The 23,820-nt window shown below is 44.2% G+C and overlaps 1 non-coding gene across 1 annotated transcript; it reads left to right on the forward strand.

Annotated features, from left to right (window-relative positions):
- The first annotated feature begins 21,766 nt into the window (after nucleotides 1-21,766).
- Nucleotides 21,767-21,820, forward strand: LOC129851657 (U7 small nuclear RNA). Its single transcript, XR_008759025.1, has one exon. It is a non-coding gene; the product is annotated as a U7 small nuclear RNA (small nuclear RNA).
- The last annotated feature ends 2,000 nt before the right edge of the window (nucleotides 21,821-23,820 follow it).

Here is a 23,820-nt window from a genome sequence, read left to right on the forward strand (position 1 = left end):
GGTGCCTTCTGCTGAACCACCAAGTTTATTTTACCTTATTGATTTATTATCAAATGTCCGACAGGTATATCACTTGGAAAACCATTACTATACTGTAAAATAGACACAGATAGCTATGTGCTGTATTAAAAATGATGGTTCTGCGTGTCATTATCTGTCCAGAGATCCCAGGGCAGCCTGTTTGTATGTTGGGTGCAGTGACAGACAGCATCGCTCCTGGGGAATCAAGGGGATAATCACAGGCTACATTAACTGATCAGAATGTCAATGATGTCAGGCGCTGCTGCATTTCACTGATCTATGATTGTCTCGGCCTCCTTGGAGTATGTTTACATAGGGCCCTTGATTTGAATAGGCCTTTCTGTTTTATTTTCAGACAAATGGGGTGGACGAATAGATACTGTAGAGTCAGAGAATTTCAGAGCTCCCCTAGATTGGTTTTCAAACCTCAAGAGGAAAATGTTCTTGCAATTCAATCTCCACACCGCTCGTATCAGTCCCTCAGGTGACGACACCGAAGTGTTATTTGCACTGCACACAGGGATCTTGAAATCACTATAAATAATATGACCAACTCTATTTCATGATATTAAGTTAAGGGCAAAAAGCAGCTGTACTGAATAAGTGGAAGTAGAAAAAGAATGCTTTGGACAGGCCTGAGACTGTTTTTCCACTGGCAAATAACATAAAAGCAATTGGATTACAACATTAAAGCCAATGGGTTCTCATGATTCAGTAATTTAACTATTCAATTATGCAGCCTTATAAAAGACTGTGGGGACTGAAGTAAGCAAATAGTAGGTCATTGTAAAATATGTTTACGCGAAGGAAAAGTGTCTGGGTGTCGCCTCAGTGACACATGTAAACTGGTTGTAAGATGATGTCAGATTCTGATGGGTGGTTTAAGAAATGCAAGTTATGTTTTTGCGAGTATTTTATGGATGGATGAAATACATTTTCACTTGGATATGTCTTATGTGAGGCTGTCAATGGCATAATCTCCTCTTATGAGTTCTACATCCACTGTGGATTCTCCAGTAGGTCGTCAAGGCTGCTTGAGCATCTTGCTGGAGCATCGATGTACAGGGCCAACTGTATAGAAGAGGCAGACAGAGACAGTGGCAACCTCTATTACAATGTCTGAAACTCATGAGTTCACCCAGCAGTGACCTCTCGAGTTAGCCAATCCAGTGATCCACCCACACAGATCAAGGTTTATCTCCAGTCTGGACAATACAGAGGAAGCATCTCAACGTATCACACTGTTTATCTGTCTGTTAGAGGTCTGTTAAATCATCTGACCTTTGACTGCTCCAGTAAACAGAGTTGTTGGGTTAGTTATGTCTGTACCTCCTGGAGTCCGAGAGGCTGCAGACTAGGCTCACAGTGAGACATGAATAAACGTAGTAGATCTTTTCTACTCCATTTAGCCTCAGTCATTGAAAGAGTGAGAAGACAGAGACTCACAGACACAGAGAGACCCACAGACACACAGAGAGAGAGACCCATAGACACAGAGAGAGACCTACAGACACAGAGAGAGAAACAGACACACAGAGAGAATACATTAGCTAAGCAGATGTTTGTGACAGAGAGAGACAGTCTGAAACAGGTGGAGATTTAGGCAGGACATCCCTGAAACGGTTGTAAATTAGCCTAAAATATTTGCATGGGACAATGTCTTATTGAGGCAATTTGGAGTACTAAGTAATATACCATAATATACAACAAAGGAAACAGGAATAGCACTTATCTATCAATTGCATTAACTGACATCACCAATACCCAACCCTTATCTTTAGTCCCTGTGTGTTGGTGTGCCAACACCTGGCCTCTATATCCAACTTAATGCCCTCCCCCACCACCCTCGTAGCCCACCACCCCCACAGGCGCCCTCATCTCATACCTAAACGAATTGGTCATTGATACAGATTGTGATTATCTGTGCCTGAGGGGTAATTATGTAGTGTGAGCCTCTCTAAATCAGGTTCTGGGAATGAGGCTATCAGTGTGTCAGCTCTCTGGGGATCAGGGGTGAGGAGGGTGGGTCTGGGCCAGTGTGTATTATCTCCACTCTGGCCTTATCTCAGGAGCGTGAGCCTTGGGAAAAACAGCCACACCAGAGAGAAAACACCTAACAGCAAACATGTACACACGCCACAGGCATACTGACGCACACGAATGGACGGATAGACGGACTGACTGACAGGCATACTGATACACACATGAACGGACGAACGGACGGATAGACTGACTGACTGGCATACTGACACACACGAACAGACGAACGGATAGACGGACTGACTGACAGGCATACTGACACACACGAACGGACGAATGGATAGACGGACTGACTGACTGACAGGCATGCTTACGCACACAAAACAATTTAGTAATTGCATAATTGTCACGACTTCCGCCGACGTCGGTCCCTCTCCTTGTTCGGGCGGCGTTCGGCGGTCGACGTCACCGGCCTTCTAGCCATCGCCGATCCACTTTTCATTTTCCATTTGTTTTGTCTTTGTTTTACACACCTGGTTTCAATCCCCCAATTACTTGTTCAGTATTTAACCTTCTGTTCCCCCATGGTTTTTGTGAGTGATTGTTTGTATGTATACGGTCCGTTATTGTGGGCTAGTTTATTGTTTTGTATATATTTGTATTCTTGAGTAAAGAACTTTCATTACTCATATCTACTGTCCTGCGCCTGACTCCTCCACACCAGCTACCGGCCGATTACAATAATTTTACACTGTGGCTTGAAAGACCCACAAATTGTCTTTGTGACTGGTAACATTACCCCAAAAATAAACCCAAAACCAAGCTGAAATCTAAATTATTTTTATGTGAACTAGGTTCCAGACACTTGACACTTGTCACAACTTGTCATGTTTCCTCTCACATGCATTTTACATGCTTTTTTTATTGAGTGCCTCAATTAGACATCCAACACATACTAAATGACTGGTGTGATGTCCAGCGACTGTATTCTGTATTGGTATGAGGGCACAAGCTGAGATCCAGATGCAGACACAGAAGTCATATGGTTTGAGTACAAGATGTTTATTAACAATCCAAAAGGGGTACGCAAGAGAATGGTCGTGGACAGGCAAAAGGTCAAAACCAGTTCAGAGATCCAGAGGTACAGAATGGCAGACAGGCTCGAGGTCAGGGCAGGCAGAATGGTCAGACAGGCGGGAATGGAGTCCAGAAAATAAGCAAAGATCAAAACCGGGACAACTAGTAGAAGAGAATAGAAAAGTAGGAGCACGGGAAAAACCACACTGGTTGACTTGAATGTACAAGACAAACTGGCACAGAGAGACAGGAAACACAGGGATAAATACACCAGGGAAAATAAACCTGGAGGGGGAGGAGACAATCACAAGGACAGGTGAAACAGATCAGGGTGAGACAATTAGTGGTGGAGTGCTTTCATGACTGGGCGTTTTGACATCATAACATATGATAACAAACAGCTTGTGTGGACGCAAACGGAGGCCAGAACAGACCCAGCCAGCGCCACAAATCCTCATGTGTTAAACCGATGTGAGAGAGAGAGTTAGAAAACTACACCCACCCACTGCCCAAATCAACAGCATCAGATCAGGACAAACCACTGCACACAAAAGAGGAAGAAATCATGAGTACTCTGATCTCTATTGTTCAGCTACCAACGTACACTGTGTTGAATGAAAACATATGACAGATAATCAGGGACAAAGATTAATTACTAACAGTGAAAACAGAACAAAGAAGATGAACACTCAGTACCAACGCATGTACATACACAATAAAGAGCTCTAACGTTTCAGTGCCCATGGTAGAGTCATGAATCCTGCAGTGTAAATACCTTCAGTGTCAGAGAAGTGCCCTACTGGCCTTGCCTTTCAATGATTTTGTTGTATCCACTGTTCCATGCGCTATGTGTGTGTAGTGTTTGCTCTCCCATACAGCTCATGTACTACAGGGGGGCCTGTCTGTCAGTCAGTCAGCAGCCTGCGTCCCAGTGCCCGCGTCAATGAGCTGAGCTGGTGCTGTCGCTCTGAAGCTCCGCTCCCCTCGCATGGGAAGTACTGTGATAATTACTCAGTCAGGAGCGAGCGGCCTGGATTTAATTTAATTTCACATCCAATAACAATCCAGCAAGAAGTGGGCGATAAATCAAACACGACTCTGCTGCTCTCTCTCTCAGGCTCCCAGAGCTCCACAGGGACTCCTCTGTGTGGATTAGCAATGTGCACTCTGATTAGCACTGTATGACTGAATTTCTCTTGTCTCTCTCTGAGACAAGAAAAAACATCGGGCAACTCATTTTCTCCCCCCATCTTTTTACCTCCGCAGTGCTCACTCTCTCCCTCTCTTTTTCTTCATATCTCACTCTCTCTCTCTCTACCCCCTCTTCCCATCAGTTAACTGTTTTACTGTACAATCTCCTCGTGTTGTTTGATCATCGCTGTTATCATCAACATCATATTAATTTGCTTTATCACTATCAATGTCATCGTCCTCTGTTAAATCACATTCATCTTTATCAACATTGCCAATGCAAAATACATAATTACAACCCCCAATGTCATCCGATCATAGGGCAGCGTGATGAGAACAGTAGATGCACCGACAACAATCAGAGCTGGGATCATTTCTGTTCACCACATGCTTATTTGTTTAAACTCAAATACTGGTAAGAGTGCTGTTCTCTAACAGCCTGCACACGCATATTCATGACAGCTGAAAACCTCAATAACAGGACCGGGGCCCAATCTGAAGACATCACTCAGTAATCTCCTGGAATTGTTTTGGTGTGTCTGTTCAGTTTCACAGTCACGTATGTGCCTGACGACTTGCGTGTTGTGCAACGACGGCTCTGACAACCAAGATTTCCCACGACATAGTATCCATTCTTTAGATGTCTCTCTGTATTGAGTCCGGACGGGCTTGCCTCCCATTCCAGACTCCTAAGAGGGGGCATTCCAGAGACTTGGAGCTATGCTATTTATTTATTTATTTATTCATTTCTCTCTCTCTCTCTCTCTCTCTCTCTCTCTCTCTCTCTCTCTCTCTCTCTCTCTCTCTCTCTCTCTCTCTCTCTCTCTCTCTCTCTCTCTCTCTCTCTCTCTCTCTCTCTCTCTCTCTCTCTCTCTCTCTCTCTCTCTCTCTCTCTCTCTCTCTCTCTCTCTCTCTTTCTCTCTCTCTTGTCTCAGGCAACAGTTGTTTAGGTTTAATGGTAACCCTGAGAACTGGCCAGCGTTATGGGAAGCTGTGTATAATGTCACTTGAAGTACATCCACTTGTCTTGTCACACAGACTTTGCATGTTGAACATGGGGAAGATGGAGGGAAATTGCCATCCAGAATTAATAGTAAGCATCCTGATTCCCACAGAATGGAGTCGAAAGTGAGCCACCAATCCATGTAGCCGGTGTCACAACTCTAGTGTGTTCCAAGCTGAACAAGGCTAGACTTGGGGATAACTATAGTCAAAATAATACATTTGAGTCTTCATAAAAATTACAATGACCCCTAGACAGAAAAAGTACTTCCAAGTTATTGGAAAATACTGCCTCTGTGAGTTGAGGGCCAGTGACCAGTTTAATGTACAGGAACTGTGAAAGAGCTGGACGTTGTAGGCACATTTCAAGACAGTACCTCTATTCTACAGGTTGCTCTTATGGTTCAATTAAGACTCTGTGGTATATTTCTCTGAGATCACCATGACTTCACCAACCAGAACCTAACTGGGACATGACCCGGCCATGTTTATGAGTGAGAGCTGTGTTTAGTCTAGCATTCCCCTCATTTGGTAGAGTACAAATAAAAGCCATTCATGCCATTCAGTGGAGGGTTGGGTTTGTCACTGCTGGCCAAGCCAGTCACCAATTAACACATCAAACCTCATTCAGGATGACGTGTATAATTGGGCCTGTAGCCCGTCACCTTCCCTTACCTCCCCCCGCTACTACACACCACCTACACCAAACAAATACAACTGGCTGAGAATCAAACCCGAGTTGTCTGCAGAACTCGAGACCTGACTAGCTGAAACAAGTATTTTTCATTATGAGAGCTGTAGTTAGTTCAAACTGCCTCTGCTACACAAACACACCGGTGTGAGGGCCTCTGAGACCCTGATGCTCGATGACATTATAGTGGTGACAGAGTTCAGTCTCTCCCACCAACCCTCCTGACCCAGCTAATCTCACAGAGTACACAGTGGGTGAGGCAGGGTAAGGTGACTGCTGAGTGAGCAAATGTAATCACTGACTCAAATTTGACCTGGCAAATATTAGACTCCCGTTCTAAAATTTTGAAGGTGAGATAGAGATGGAATTGTAGGTCGCAGTTCATGAAAAGACGATTGTCTACAATGAATGAGCTCACTACATTTTGATGCCACCGGGACCAGGGGGCCACTGCCATATGGCCTCCCCAGGCTGGATGAGAAGGAAGATAGGATGAGACCGTCTTTGGGTGGATGGACAGCTTGATATATTCCCCATTAGTAAATGGTTTTCCATGTTTAGCAATGCACTGCGCAACTTTGTAGCTGCCCTCTCGGCCTCCCTGCCCTCTCGGCCTCCTTGATTTTTGACTGCATGTAGATTTGTAAACACTTTGCTTTCATACCTGGACACGACCCTGTTGATTCCTTCAGACTTGTCCGCCTCACCCTTGACACGGACATCCTCGTTTCAAAATAGCGCCGTACACTTGATGTTCGACGAACAACAGTTTTACAACAGAAAGCGCAAACAGAGCGGTCCTTCAGTAAAACAAATCCGTATTCCTTTGTCCAAGAGGCAATAAATGAGCTGACATCTGCCTTTTTTTTCTTTGCTGATGAAATTTTGCACCCTGAACTTTTTAAAATAACAAAAGAAGGCTTGCTAGCTGCTAGCCATGTGAAAACAAGTCTCTCATCTTCAGTGCTGCCTTGTTTTGGCAGGAGAGGCGAGGCGGGTTGTCTTGCGCTGAACTAATAATATGAAACTCCTGCAAAATCATGAAACCCCATTGGCTAATCAGGATTGACATACCTTGGGAACTACAACATTGCAGCGACCACCAACGGAATTTCGAAACCAATGCATGCAATTTCAATTATTTTCTCCAGTTTATAAAAAAAAAATTGTGACTTGCCATACCTTGGAGTGCCTTAGGTTGCCGACCCCTGGTCTATAGGAACTAACCATGATGAGACATCTCTAACAGCCATAGTCAAAACCAGCTTCCTATCCATCCTCCACACCATCTCTGAAGTCACAGTAGGGTGTTGTTGGACTCTCTTCATTTGATCTTGCTTTGTTATCACATTCTTCAAACAAAAGCAGTCAGACTCTCCTCCAAAACATCATCCAGCAAGCGAAGAGGCTGCCTTTTGGTCTGCTAGCGTTTTCCCTCCCTCTTGCACTCTCACTGCACGGAATACAGAATGTCGGCAGAACGTCCCTTTGTTGTTGCATAGAGGGGATAAGGGTATTTAAGTAAGATCTCCTCGATAGGATTCGGAGCTTGCCCACACATATCTAGACTCCATTTAATGCTAGTTAAGAGTCTCTCATGCTGACAGTGTAGCTTATGCAGGGGGCTGACAGATCCAGCCGCAGCAACTTACACTGGCACTGATGTGGTGAAAGTTTGTCCAAAGAAAACCACCATGGAATGGCAGCAAAGCGGTCTCAGCAATGATAGATTATCACGGCATGAATCTTGTTCTTTGTCATAATTAACTGTAATACCTTAGTGATAAATTGGTAAGTAGGTTGTATTGTGTAAATTATATGTGTGTTTGTATCTGTTTATCTGTGTATCTGTGTGTATGGGTGTATGGGTGTATCTGTCCCTTGCACTCTCTCATCATCCTCTGTCTCCCAGTCCCATAGTCTCATTGTCTTCCCATCTATCTACTGAGTCTTATTCCTGGAAGAGGAATCCAAGGCAGCAGACAGACAGGCAGGCTGACAGGCAGGCAGACAGGCAAGAAGACAGGCAAGCAGGCAGACAGGAGGCAGACAGGCAAGCAGGCAGACAGGAGGTAGATAGGCAGCAGGCAGGCTGACAGGCAGGCAGACAGGCAAGCAGGCAGACAGGCAGGTGGGAAGGAAAGCAGACAGACAGGCAGGCAGGCAAGCTGGCAAACAGACAGACAGACAGGCAGGAAGGCAAGCTGGCAGACAGGCAGACTCTGTCAGACCAGCTCCTTCAGAGAGACAGCTCAGCGATGTTGCTGTTGGTAGCGTTATGGATAGGCCTTATCAGTGCCTGCTCTTGGTAAAGCTGACAGCTTGAAGAGGAGATCTCATCTGCCATGTTCTGTTTTGATTACCTCCGACTGTTATCAGACTGTTATCTGTGGAGCAGCTGGGTGCAGGCCAACCTTAGACCTACAGTCCAGAGGAGACACCACACACTAACTAACAGGCTATCATCATCTCCCTCTTGCTGTCACGCGTGACCCGCCTTGTCACGGACGTCCGGAGCTCCCACCGTGGATAGGTATAGCAGGCTCCCGTCTCTGAGGGCCGTGGTGTTTGAGTTTTAACATATGGGAAATAGGGACATTTTTAATTTGTCTTGGAAATATGCCCTCTTTTGTTTCTTTGATGTTTACCGCTGTACCATTATTGTACACAATGTGATTCGTTTTGCACTAATCCTAATCCTGCTGTTCTTCACTTTTTTGTTATACATTGGCTTGCTCTGCCTGTCCTCATTGACATGCCTTTGCTTGGCTTTTGGCCAATACATTTATAAAATGTTAGAAATAATATGTTATTGTCAAATCTCTGCATCCCATTATGAGGAATGGATTAAATGTACCATTATTATCAACACCCCAGCAGGGATGTTAAATGTACCATTAATACCAACACCCCAGCAGGGATGTTAAATGTACCATTATTATCAACACCCCAGCAGGGATGATAAATGTACCATTATTACCAACACCCCCGCAGGGATGTTAAATGTACCATTATTATCAACACCCCAGCAGGGATGTTAAATGTACCATTATTACCAACACCCCAATAGGGATGTTAAATGTACCATTATTACCAACACCCCAGCAGGGATGTTAAATGTACCATTATTATCAACACCCCAGCAGGGATGTTAAAAGTACCATTATTACCAACACCTCAATAGGGATGTTAAATGTACCATTATTATCAACACCCCAGCAGGGATGTTAAATGTACCATTATTATCAACACCCCAGCAGGGATGTTAAATGTACCATTATTACCAACACCCCAGCAGGGATGTTAAATGTACCATTATTACCAACACCCCAATAGGGATGTTAAATGTACCATTATTACCAACACCCCAGCAGGGATGTTAAATGTACCATTAATACCAACACCCCAGCAGGGATGTTAAATGTACCATTATTACCAACACCCCCGCAGGGATGTTAAATGTACCATTATTATCAACACCCCAGCAGGGATGTTAAATGTACCATTATTATCAACACCCCAATAGGGATGTTAAATGTACCATTATTACCAACACCCCAGCAGGGATGTTAAATGTACCATTATTACCAACACCCCAGCAGGGATGATAAATGTACCATTATTATCAACACCCCAATAGGGATGTTAAATGTACCATTATTACCAACACCCCAGCAGGGATGTTAAATGTACCATTATTATCAACACCCCAATAGGGATGTTAAATGTACCATTATTATCAACACCCCAATAGGGATGTTAAATGTACCATTATTATCAACACCCCAGCAGGGATGTTAAATGTACCATTATTACCAACACCCCAGCAGGGATGTTAAATGTACCATTATTACCAACACCCCAGCAGGGATGTTAAATGTACCATTAATACCAACACCCCAGCAGGGATGTTAAATGTACCATTATTATCAACACCCCAGCAGGGATGTTAAATGTACCATTATTACCAACACCCCAATAGGGATGTTAAATGTACCATTATTACCAACACCCCAGCAGGGATGTTAAATGTACCATTATTACCAACACCCCAGCAGGGATGTTAAATGTACCATTATTACCAACACCCCCGCAGGGATGTTAAATGTACCATTATTACCAACACCCCAGCAGGGATGTTAAATGTACCATTATTATCAACACCCCAGCAGGGATGTTAAATGTACCATTATTACCAACACCCCAGCAGTGATGTTAAATGTACCATTATTACCAACACCCCAATAGGGATGTTAAATGTACCATTATTTTCAACACCCCAGCAGTGATGTTAAATGTACCATTATTATCAACACCCCAGCAGGGATGTTAAATGTACCATTATTACCAACACCCCAGCAGGGATGTTAAATGTACCATTATTACCAACACCCCAATAGGGATGTTAAATGTACCATTATTATCAACACCCCCGCAGGGATGTTAAATGTACCATTATTATCAACACCCCAGCAGGGATGTTAAATGTACCATTATTATCAACACCCCAGCAGGGATGTTAAATGTACCATTATTATCAACACCCCAGCAGGGATGTTAAATATACCATTATTACCAACACCCCAGCAGGGATGTTAAATGTACCATTATTATCAACACCCCAGCAGGGATGTTAAATATACCATTATTACCAACACCCCAATAGGGATGTTAAATGTACCATTATTTTCAACACCCCAGCAGTGATGTTAAATGTACCATTATTATCAACACCCCAGCAGGGATGTTAAATGTACCATTATTATCAACACCCCAATAGGGATGTTAAATGTACCATTATTATCAACACCCCAATAGGGATGTTAAATGTACCATTATTATCAACACCCCAGCAGAGATGTTAAATGTACCATTATTACCAACACCCCAGCAGGGATGTTAAATGTACCATTATTACCAACACCCCAGCAGGGATGTTAAATGTACCATTAATACCAACACCCCAGCAGGGATGTTAAACGTACCATTATTATCAACACCCCAGCAGGGATGTTAAATGTACCATTATTACCAACACCCCAATAGGGATGTTAAATGTACCATTATTACCAACACCCCAGCAGGGATGTTAAATGTACCATTATTACCAACACCCCAGCAGGGATGTTAAATGTACCATTATTACCAACACCCCCACAGGGATGTTAAATGTACCATTATTACCAACACCCCAGCAGGGATGTTAAATGTACCATTATTATCAACACCCCAGCAGGGATGTTAAATGTACCATTATTACCAACACCCCAGCAGTGATGTTAAATGTACCATTATTACCAACACCCCAATAGGGATGTTAAATGTACCATTATTTTCAACACCCCAGCAGTGATGTTAAATGTACCATTATTATCAACACCCCAGCAGGGATGTTAAATGTACCATTATTACCAACACCCCAGCAGGGATGTTAAATGTACCATTATTACCAACACCCCAATAGGGATGTTAAATGTACCATTATTATCAACACCCCCGCAGGGATGTTAAATGTACCATTATTATCAACACCCCAGCAGGGATGTTAAATGTACCATTATTACCAACACCCCAGCAGGGATGTTAAATGTACCATTATTATCAACACCCCAGCAGGGATGTTAAATGTACCATTATTATCAACACCCCAGCAGGGATGTTAAATATACCATTATTATCAACACCCCAGCAGGGATGTTAAATGTACCATTATTATCAACACCCCAGCAGGGATGTTAAATGTACCATTATTACCAACACCCCAGCAGGGTTGTCAGATTGGGAACCTAACAATAGGTGCCCTGGCCTCACCAGCTGGTAAATGCATACACAGTACAGGGATAGTGGAATTATGTTATGTGTTTTTTTCCTATCTTTAAAACAGTATATTCCGAAAGCTATGTTTAGGTAATGAATAGGATGCAACAAACAGACTAATTTAAATTGAGATAAGCCTTGGAAGCAAACAGACAGAGACGGGGATTGTCACGTTGTGACCTTAGTTCCTTTTTTAGGTCTTTATTTTAGTTTATCAGGGCGTGAGTTGGGGTGGGCATTCTATGTTGTTTTTCTATGTTTTGTTCTGTACGTTATATTTCTATGTGTTTGGCCTAGTATGGTTCTCAATCAGAGGCAGGTGTCGATCGTTGTCTCTGATTGAGAATCATACTTAGGTAGCCTGTTTTCCCACTACGGGTTGTGGGTAGTTGTTTTCCGTTTTAGTGTTTTCACCATTCGGGACTGTTTCGGTTTTCATTTTGATTCTCTTGTTTTTTTTGTATTTTGTATTCATTCTCATTAAAAGTTATTATGGATACGTACCACGCTGCACATTGGTCCGACTTTTCCTACTCCTCCTCAGACGAAGAGGAGAATCATTACAGGGATTCACAAGAACATGGAAAGGGCAACACTATAGTATTTTCAGATGACCAAAGTGGGTGGGCAGTGGGTACATTCTGCGAGGGGAAAGCCCTGATGGAGGGTAAGCCCACACAGAGACTGGCCACACCATGTATATAAACCACTGCAGTCTCACCTCCACATATAAACATATTAAAGCAATATTTACAGCTCCATCTGCGGTAGATTGCGGTGAAGCCCATTCATTTTTGATTAAAGCTTTTTATTGTATCAATCTAGCTATTACTTGTTATAAATGGTGTCTACAATACCAAAAAAAGCCTCCCAGATAAGCACTGTATATGTGATCTTATTTTAAGATAAAAGCATTAGTGGTTGTCAGGAATACATCTTCCATGTGCTCTTTGTAACATAGATAGGATATTTGGACATAGATGAGTGGCTTAACTGGTAATAAAATACACCACATCATAAAACAGAATGAGCCAAATGGATGTTGTACTGTAGCACTAGTACAATGTTCCTCTGAGTGTTCTATCTCAATGAGGGGGCCTAGGGTCATTTCTCAAAGCAGAGAGAGGGAGAAGATCATCCCACACTCTTAAGAGACCTCATCCATCTTTTGCTACCAGACACATACCTAATGGATGGGTGTAAAGACAAGCTGCTCCAAAACACTCCACAGTGAGTTTTGTTCAGCATACTTTTATCATAGCGTGCAGTGGGAATGGAAATACACATGATCTGTGCTATAGTACACTGTACGTTTATCCTAAAGGAGCCAAAGGCCAGGGGACTAAGCTAAGAGCTGAGAGATCAACCTTCTAACAGCAGTGTTCCTCTCAGGCAGACTCAGCGCAGGCCCTGGCATGGGCTTTCTACTGACAGCCATAACAAATGAGCATCATGGAGAACTCATCACACTTTACTTCGACAGCAATATCAAGAGTACAGGTTTGTTCCCTCACCCGTGTGAGTTTAGTCTCTCGAATGAGAGCAGTCCTTCTGAGCGTTCCATCTTTGGTGCCTCATTTCTCTGATATTCAGAGAGAGATTGATGTCCTCTGCGTTGATCACCAGTCCCTAACAAAGTGCTTTATTTAGCCTTTGTGTCTTTTTCAAATGGCTCTGTCAGTGCAGTGAAGTGCTGCTGCTGTTTTGTTCCCTTTTAGTCGGTCACAGTGTATCACATACTATGGGGAGTCAATAACCAATCACATTTACCTGAAGAACTGAAATCACACCCAACTGGCCAACGGATGCTGAGCCCGCCCTCGAAAGCCCCACCTAAATGCTTTGCTCTTCAGCTCGCCTGAAGGAAGAACTTGTCACGCAATTTACAAACTTTTCAAGCACATGAAGACTATACGATTTTGGCTCTGACTTAAGTGTGTGTTAGAGGGGAGAGAGTACTCATCCCCGTAGATGTTGTGAGTTTTGAGTGTTTGCAAAAAGCTACCTACTTTCTGCTCCGCTTGTGTAGTCATTGCTTCTTTCCTTGAGTAAGATGGCCAGTGGTAAGAATATGTTCAAAAAGGCTAACCAGCTGAGTTTAAACCTCCGACCGTGGCCTAGGGTATGGGATTTTGCAATCAAAATTAAAGATACTCACGAGCACTGTCCTGTTTGCCTGGGGTGGAAACACGCTCAGGAGACTTTAGCTCGGACCAGTTCGTGTGACCATCGTCTCTGGCTAGGCTCAACTTCCATTGGGTGTCGGGCTGACTTTGTGAGAAAGATTAGAGCTGCTGGCGAAGGGTCTTCCGGTGAAGCGACCTCGGGAATGGAGTTCTCTGAGGCTGTGAGAGAGCAGCAGCGCTGGTGGGAGTTGATTGGGGTGTCATCCCATTCTCTGGCAGTGTTCAGAGTCTGGATTACGGGGATGATATACTATCCCTGGTTGGCTATGGAGGGTTTTCAGAGTGTGAATCGGATGACAGTCTGGGGCAGCCTAAAGCCCCAGGCTTTGGATTTGTCGGGGGAGAGTATGCTACTTTGAGGAATCTGTGTTGTAGGGTGGCAGATCACCTAGGGGCGGATTGGCCGTCTTTTCCCCCACTGTAGAGTTCCTCCAGGTTTGGGGGAAGGTATTTACCTCTTGTCCCTGCAGCGGTGAAGCATTGCTTACCCATGTTTAAAGATTTTGCCGGTGAGCTAAAGGCAACCTGGGATTCCCCTCATTTAGCCAGGTTGGTGCTATGGCAAGTTCATGAATGCAGAAGGTATGGAGGAGGTGGGGCTCATTTGCACACCGCCGTTGGATGGAAAGCTGGCAAATGACTTAGCTCCAAAGGCTAACAAGGGGGCTAATCCTAGCACGGTGCCTCCGAATAAATAGTGCCAGTTCTTGGTGGATCAGCTGAACAAAGTTTACCAGGCTGGGGGTGTGGTTGTTTGACTCGGGTATGGAGTCCTTACAGGCCCGGGTCGAGGAAAAACAAAAACAGGACGCAGCTCTACTGGTCCTTTTACTGAAAATCCTTTGTGTGGGTGGCTCGGCAGTTCCCAAGGCATAAAGGAAAGAGTTCAGGCCAGAGGCGGGTTGCCCCGGGCCAGGGGGTAGCTTTGAGGTCGATTTTTGAACGTCTTGGTGCTTCTGGGCAGTGGCGGACGTCTTGGCACAGATGCCGTGCTGGGTCAAAGGAGAGCGGGTGAAAGCTAATTCTTCCGTGAAGTGGGGGAAGGAGCAGACCTAGCAACCATAACTGGAAGCCGAGGGTGTGAGCATGTTCTCGGGGCTCTCCTCCTCAAGCATTTACTGTGGCAACAGTGCTCCCAAGTGGCTAGGTCAATGGAGGCAAGTTACTGGTTGCCAACATCCCCGAACCCAGTGTGGGCTGGTTATCAAAATAGTGGTACGACAAAAGCCCATTGTTTCTACACAAGGGTCTGTCCCTTCAGGACATAATTTTGGCATTGTGCTCCATCCAGTGGCGGGCAGGTATAGCTTCCCCATGGGTGAGGAGGACAGTGACGAGGGGGTATGTTCTGCAGTTCGCTATGCGTCGTCCTCCTTTTCGTGGCGTGATTATGTCACTCGTCCCTAGGTCCTAGCGCCTGTCTTGAGAGAGAATATTTCCTCTCTCATTCAAAAGCAAGCTATTCAGGTGCGTCCCATCCTAGACTTGCATGTTTTAAACAAGCACCTCAACGTATGCAAGTTCAAAATGCTCACACATAGCTGGCTATTGCAGTCCGTGCGTCACAATGATTGGTTCACATCCATAGACTTGAAGGATGTGTATTTTCATGTGGCTAAAGATCCTCCCCGCAGAAAGTTCTGGTCCTGCCTTTCGTGCTCTCCCTATCGCCCGCACCTTTTCTATAGTGGTGGTGGCGGCTTTGGCACCGGTGCGGTGCCAGGGGATCAGGGTATTGGCCTATTTGGAAGATTGGCTGGTCATAGCGGAGTTGAGGGAACCGTTGGAGCTCCACACTGCCATGCTGGTTTCCCATATTCAGTCTCAGGGGTTCATAATGAATCACAAGAAAAGTTCTGGCTCAGCGCATTCAGTTTCTTGGTCTTGTTCTGGACTCGGTTCTGAATCATGTGTTTTTGTCCCAACGTAGGGTCGCATTCCGGGTCTGTCTAGCACGGTTCCTCTATGATAGCTGTGGTGCCTCTGGGACCCTTGTTGATGCATCTGTTTCAGCGCCTGGTTTTGATGACCTTCTCTGTTCACCTGGTTGCCTTGCTATTTAGGTTCGTCTGTTGCTTGTATCTGTGCTTAGGTCTTATGTTCTGTTTAGTACACCCTTGTGCTGTTGCCCGGTTTTTGTCAAGACTTTAAGTAAAGAGCTGAATTTACCTTTACCTCTGCTTGCTGTGTTTCTCTGCGACTGGGTTCGAGTTTGTACAAGCATCACTGTAATACCTGTCCTATCTCTATGGAGTGGAGACTGCACCCCCCAGGTTGTCCAGATATGGGACTGGTTTGGCAGGGCTGACGTAGATCTTCATGCATTGCTCGAAAACCCGCATTGTCATCTGTACTTCTTAATCAGGGATCGGAGCGCTCCGTTGGTAACGGATGCTTTGGTGTATCAGTGGCCTCGGACCCTGCTCTATGCGTTTTCTCCGGCGGACCTGATATATGCTATGTAGTGTGCATGTGCACTTTACCAAGTCCCTACAGGTGTTCTGTTGTTTTGGACTTGTTTTGGTTCCTTGTATGAGTTCTGACATTTCAGGCTCATAAGGTAAGTATTGTTCTTGGAATCGTGGGGTCTATGGACTTGGGCTGCAGTGTCAGCTTGTCTGTGCGCATAGCCAAGTTGCAGCAGGTTCTGGTTCCCTATATGGGACTCTGACAGTTCAGGCTTCCCAGGTAAGTATTAGGGAAAAAGGTGGCTTCTGTAACCCCTTTTTGGAGCCAGTGGAACCTGTGTGTGCTTGGGCTAACAAGGGCCTCCTAGTTTGGTACCCTCCCGCTTGGGACGTGATTGTATGTCCCCAGAGTATGTTATACTGAGTGACCACTTGAAAAGGAACTTACAGTTATGAAAATAACTACCGCTCCCTGAAGGAGGGAAGGAGGTATAACATATTTTGACCCTAAGTCATCAGGGGATTTGGGCACGCCGAAGAGCGGTACAGAATTGAGTAAATGGATGCGCCCTGGTATTATAGCCAGGAAGGCGGGGCTTCCGAGGGCTCGCTCGGCATCCATTGGCCCGTTGGCCGTGATTTCAGTTTTCTTCCTGTGAATATCATTGGTCGTTGACTCCCCATAGTATGTTATGCCTCGTTCACTCCTTCAGGGAATAGTTATATTCATAACTGTATGTTCTCCTCTAGGACCCTCAAGAGGGACCACTTGTGTTTAGGAACTCCTCTCATGCCACTGCCAGATGACGCCACTTGTCTTCCGCCACTGATGCGGGCACCAGGTCCATAATGAGACTGATTCAAAGAATAATTTAGGGGAAGAAAGATATGGGATTGATTGATTGTAAGAGGATCCAAAAATCAAGTATTTGTTGTTCTCTCCATCTGACTACTAACCAGGCTAAAAACAATGGCCTATCTTCACCCTCAATCTGGACTGATAAACCAGGCTGGCACTGGGTCGAGGGAGAGGGAGGACTGATAGGGAGAAGGAGAGGAAGGTGGAGGGAGCTGAGGAGATTAATGTGAGCCTCTACTCTGCGGCACACAATGGCAGATTGGGTAACACATGATTTACGGGAGGGACAGACTTCGGTGGTGTCCTCCTCTCTCTCTCTCTCTCATTCCAAGCACTCCAAGTCCAGGGAGTGGCCCTCTAAGGCGATCCTCTTTCTGCTTCACACACCACCCGGCCCGGCGGTGTCTGTGAAACCTGAGAGACCCTGGACAGGGACAAGCCCCATGAGGGAGGGTAGCAGGGGGACAGCTCCAGCTTCAGGGTGTTGCTGAGGGGGATAGTGTCTGATGTCTTCCCCTAGCAGTGAGGTGGGGGAACCATGTCTGGCCACAGGACTGTTGGAGAGATGAGAAGGGAAGAGGGAAGGCCACCCGACGTCTGTAAGAGGATCAGGTTTCCTCACAACTTGTTGCCCAATGCTAAATAAACTCTGGCATGCGGTGTCGACACCTGATCTGGACTAAAAGGGCCGCTGGAGTAGTTCTCTGCAGCAGCAGCAGTACCCATGTCCTTTCCCTTGTTCTTTTAACCCTTCTCCCCTCACCCTCACCCAGCCCTCCTTGCCTGGCATGGTCTAGTCACCCTCCCTCCCTGGCCCCTCAGTGGTGCTCCACAAGTCTGTCTCTGTCTCTCTCTGGTGTTCCACAAGGCTGTCTCTCTCTCTCCCGTCATTGGTGTGCTAATGAGGTAGTGAGGGAGTGTCTGACTACGTCTCTTGGGGGCATAATGGGAGAGGGGTCCGAACAGGAGTTCCCTTTAGCCACTGTGACAGAGGGGACTGCCTCCCGCCTCCATTCCTCTCAATGTGAGCAGGTCTGTGACAGCTGTCCCTCTGCACTGTCAATCACTCTGAATTCCACACTGAAAGGGAAACGGCTTTGAGGTTGAAAACAAAACAGGGATTATACGGAATAGTAAACGTAGAATGTGCCATTGAGACTAATGATGTGATAAGAAGGTACTTTTGGATGTAGGATGAACTTACTAAATTAAATTACATTTTATTGGTCGCGCACACATATTTGGGTGTAGCAAAATGCTTATGATCCTAGCTCTAACAGTGCAACAATACAAATCAATACACGCAAATCTCCAAAATAAAAATAATGCACATTTGTGGCCTGCTGAAGGTCATTTTGCAGGGCTCTGGCAGTGCACCTCCTTGCACAAAGGCGGAGGTAGCGGTCCTGCTGCTGGGTTGTTGCCCTCCTACGGCCTCCTCCACATCTCCCGATGTACTGGCCTGTCTCCTGGTAGCGCCTCCATGCTCTGGACACTACGCTGACAGACACAGCAAACCTTTTTGCCACAGCTCGCATTGATGTGCCATCCTGGATGAATTGCACTACCTGAGCCACTTGTGTGGGTTGTAGACTCCATCTCATGCTACCACTAGAGTGAAAGCACCGCCAGCATTCAAAAGTGACCAAAACATCAGCCAGGAAGCATAGGAACTGAGAAGTGGTCTGTGGTCACCACCTGCAGAACCATTCCTTTATTGGGGGTGTCTTGCTAATTGTCTATAATTTCCACCTTTTCTCTATTCCATTTGCACAACAGCATATGACATTTATTGTCAATCAGTGTTGCTTCCTAAGTGGACAGTTTGATTTCACAGAAGTGTGATTGACTTGGAGTTACATTGTGTTGTTTAAGTGTTCCCTTTATTTTTTTGAGCAGTGTATATGATGGTGTGTATAGACATTTTGGACAGTATATGAATAGAAAAGAGGTGTACAGCAGTAGTTGTATAGGATGATCCTTGAGTAGAATACAGTGATTCTCAATATTATATATAAACAAGTGATCCTCAAGATTATATATAGTCAATTAATTAAGTCTTTTGACACACCTGTGCTTCAATCTAAGCAACATAATAAAAAAATCCCCATCAAAATCCGTCAGTTTAACCTAGAGATATCATTTTTTTTGCATGAGCTGCATCTCAATCCACCGCATCCACCTATGTCAGCCTTCCACATCTACAGTGGGAGGTGACCGAGCTACAACGGTGTTTGTCAGACCTTGAGACATTGCGAAAATCGGTCTTCTCACAAAAATGCCTGTTGTGTCCAAACGGTTTGGGCTACAAACTATTATGACCACACTGTGGAAAGGGGAGACTCTCGCGAACACAATGTTGCTCTACTACCCTTACAAGTGTCATGGGACTCGTCAGAAGGTAACCCATACACATGAATAGAAATATGGAGGTAGTTTTATGCCAACAGAATAATGGTTTAAATATGTGTCCAAAAAAAACGTTATATTTCCTGAGCTTTCTTATATCTCCTAGATATAGGACAGACACTTCAAAACCTTATTCCTTATGATTTATTTTTGGACTGTATTTTTTTATACCTGAAGGGGTCATTTGATTCGAAATCATAGCTAAATGATCCATGGTGTATGACCCTCGTAAAATTATTCCATATGTTAGCTTAGTAAAACCCCTCCTCCCCCAACATCTTAGACTTTTAGAGGTTAAGAGAAGAATCTCTGAAGTCTCCTAACTGTGTTGCCTTTTCAGATTCCCAACAATGGTTTCACTGAAAACACACATCACTTGGATGAACATGAGCCGTTGTGACTTAAGTCATGGCTGCCTAGGCAGTACATCATAAGAGAATAACTCTCACATCAATTATTCAACCTTATTGAATGGAATAGGTTAATTCTGCTCTCCTTCTCACTGGCCAGCAGCCTCTGAGAGGAGCCCTCAACAAGCAGCATGCAATAACGTTATCATCACAAAGACACGGAACCAATCAATACCACATACCCCTGTGAAGATCAAGCTAATGCACAGTCCTGATTGAGGCTTGTTAGCCAAGAAAGAGTGATCTACTAGAGGACGGATAGAGTGAGGGAACAAGGGAGAGAAAAAAAAATTGATGACCCGCTCCCCTCCTCTCTCTCCCGGCCCTCATTCAAGCGTGTGAGACACCGGTAATGCCGACTGCTCTAACGGTAAAACTGGAAGGTTCCACAAATCAGCATGTCGCTGAGTTTATGAGGCAGAAAAAAGGGAGAAGGAAGGAAGGCTTAACAGTGTGTATTTATATTGAGTCCTCCTATGAAGATGTGTTCCAGCCCTTGCCAAAGCAGTATGCATTATTGGGTTGCATTAGGTTGCATTGGTGGTTTACATCGCTGGTTGAAAGAGTTCCCATCCAGATATGTGTAAGGCCCATTAGCTTTGAAATGCTTCTCTTTCCAGCAGAAAGAACCCTGGACTAAGCAGCTGCGGGACACCTTTCTTTGGACATAATAGTCAGTTCCAGAGATATAATAGACTATAGCATTATTTCATGCTAGCACGGTTTCTCATTGAAAATATACAACTGTCCTGGCTGCTTTGCCCATGAGTGTCCTCTGCCTAGTGTTGCTTTTTTTATTAACACTCTACCCACATAAACAAATATTACAGTTTACTATAGGATTATGTAGTATACTGTAGAATACTATATTACACACTATTGTCACGTTCCTGACCTATTTCTGTTAGTTTTTGTATGTGTTAGTTGGTCAGGACGTGAGTTTGGGTGGGCAGTCTATGTTTTCTGTTTCTATGTTTGTTTAAGGGTTGCCTGGTATGGCTCTCAATTAGAGGCAGGTGTTTGGCGTTTCCTCTAATTGAGAGTCATATTAAGGTAGGTGTTTTCACACTGTTTGTGGTGGGTGGTTGTCTCCTGTGTCAGTGTCTGTATGTTATGCCACAGGGGACTGTTCTCGGTATGTTTGTTCGTTCGGTTTTTGTGTAGTCAGTTTTCCTGTTATTGCGTTCTTCGTGTTTCATGTAAGTTCGTCGTCCAGGTCTGTCTACATCGTTTATTTGTTTTGTTAATTATTCAAGTGTAGTTCGTTTTTCCGTCTTGTTTAATAAATCATGTAATTTCACAACGCTGCGCCTTGGTTCAATCCATGCTCCTCCTCTTCGGATGAAGAGGAGGAGGAACACCGTTACAACTATAGTATCCCTCAATCGTGTGTAGTACTTCGTATAGAATTGTGTAGTATATTATAGAATATCCACACAAAAAAGTGTATTAAATACTACAGAAATGTCAACAAAAACACTACCGTCCTTAGAAACACACAAAATAATTGACAATAGTAAATACTATAGAATTTTATTTGCATATACCCTGCCCATTCCCCTCCTCCATAATCCAATTTGTGCCACCCGTAAGTAAGAAACCTACATGTCAAGTATACGCCATACAGAATATTGTGTTCCCTATGATTATAGAAAAAAACTCTCTGGGTTTGGATCTCTGTTCAGAACCCAGTCCTACCTACCTACAGATTATGGAACAGTTGCTCTTTCATTATTTCTCCAGTAGGTTTCCTTAAGGAGAAAGCCCCCACTTCTATGTCAAAGATAATAAAACAAAAACACTTCAGCAAATACTACAGTAATGTCACCAAAAACGCTACAGTAAATACTACAGTACTACATACTAGAGTCCACAAAAACAGTAAAGTAAATACTACAGTACTACATACTAGAGTCTGCAAAAACAGTAAAGTAAATACTACAGTACTACATACTAGAGTCTGCAAAAACAGTAAAGTCAATACTACAGTACTACATACTAGAGTCCGCAAAAACAGTAAAGTAAATACTACAGTACTACATACTAGAGTCTGCAAAAACAGTAAAGTAAATACTACAGTACTACATACTAGAGTCTGCAAAAACAGTAAAGTAAATACTACAGTACTACATACTAGAGTCTGCAAAAACAGTAAAGTAAATACTACAGTATACCATACTAGAGTCTGCAAAAACAGTAAAGTAAATACTACAGCCAAAAAATATATTTTCTATTTGAGATTCTTCAAATAACCACCCTTTGCCTTGATGACAGCTTTACACACTCTTGGCATTCTCTCAACCAGCTTCATGAGGTAGTCACCTGGAAGAATAAAAAAAAAGACCAAGTCCAAAGTATGGCAAGACCAGCTCAAATAAGCAAAGAGAAAAAACAGTCCATCATTACTTTAAGACATGAAGGTCAGTCAATCTGGAACATTTCAAGAACTTTGAACGTTTCTTTAAGTGCAGTCGCAAAAACCAAGTGCTATGATGAAACTGTCTCTCATGAGGATCACCACAGGAATGGAAGGAATCTCCGTATGTGCATATCCCACCGTAAAGCATGGAGGAGGAGGTGTTATGGTGTGGGGGTGTTTTTCTGGTGACACTGTCTGTGATTTATTTAGAATTCAAGGCACACTTAACTAGCATGGCTACCACAGCATTCTGCAGCGATACGCCGTCCCATCTGGTTTGAACTTAGTGGGACTCGATTTTTTTTCAACAGAACAATGACCCAGCACATCTCCAGGCTGTGTAAGGGTTATTTTACCAAGAAGGAGAGTGGTGGACTGCTGCATCAGATGACCTGGCCTCCACAATCCCCTGACCTCAACAAAATTGAGATAGTGTGGGATGAGTGAGACCACAGAGTAAAGGAAAAGCAGCCAACAAGTGCTCAGCAAATGTGGGAACTCCTTCAACACTGTTGGAAAAGCATTCCAGGTGAAGCTGGTTGAGAGATTGCCAAGACTGTGCAAAGCTGTCATCATGGCAAAGGCTGGCTATTTGAAGAATCTCAAATTTTTTATGTTTAACAATTTGGTTACTACATGATGGTTAGTTACTACATGGTTACTACTTGATTCCATATGTGTTATTTAATAGTTTTGATGTCTTCACTATTATTCTACAATGCAGAAAATAGTAAAAATAAAGAAAAACCCTTGAATGAGTAGTTGTTCTAAAACGTTTGATCGGCAGTGTACTTCCAACAGGCCAAAGACCCTGATTTTCAATTCTGCTGTTTTGACTGGGCTGGAGGAAAACCCTCCATTTTGTTTTGAATAAGACAAATCCATTGAACAACAGCACACATTGGGGTAAGTGTGTAACTGTGTCTGGGTCTAGTCTCTATCCCTCCTGCTGGCTGCTGGCTGTGTCTGCTGTCCCTGCGACCAACCAGCCATTTAGAGCCCAGGAGAGGAGAGGCACTTCAGAGGAGGATTAGGACCGGGCGCAGGGGGCCTTCAGCAATGAGAGATGGTTCTTTTTGTTTCACCACAGAAAGAAAGTGGGGAAACACCCCGGATTTCTCACAGAAGGCTGCAAAGAAGCATATAAAGAAGAGGAAAGATCAGCTCAGCCAGTAGCTAGGCCTTTCTTAGTCCTTACTGGACCTGTTGTTTTTAATAGGCTTTTTAACCCCCCTGTACTGGCTCTGTGAAAGCTCTTTTGGGGTGCGGACTCTTTGTGTTGATGGGTTGTAGGCTCTGTAGACTCTCACCATGCATCCAGTCAAGTGGTTGCATTATTAATGAAGATTC

The sequence above is a fragment of the Salvelinus fontinalis genome, chromosome 3 (assembly GCF_029448725.1).
Source record: "Salvelinus fontinalis isolate EN_2023a chromosome 3, ASM2944872v1, whole genome shotgun sequence".
Taxonomy (NCBI): Eukaryota; Metazoa; Chordata; class Actinopteri; order Salmoniformes; family Salmonidae; genus Salvelinus; species Salvelinus fontinalis.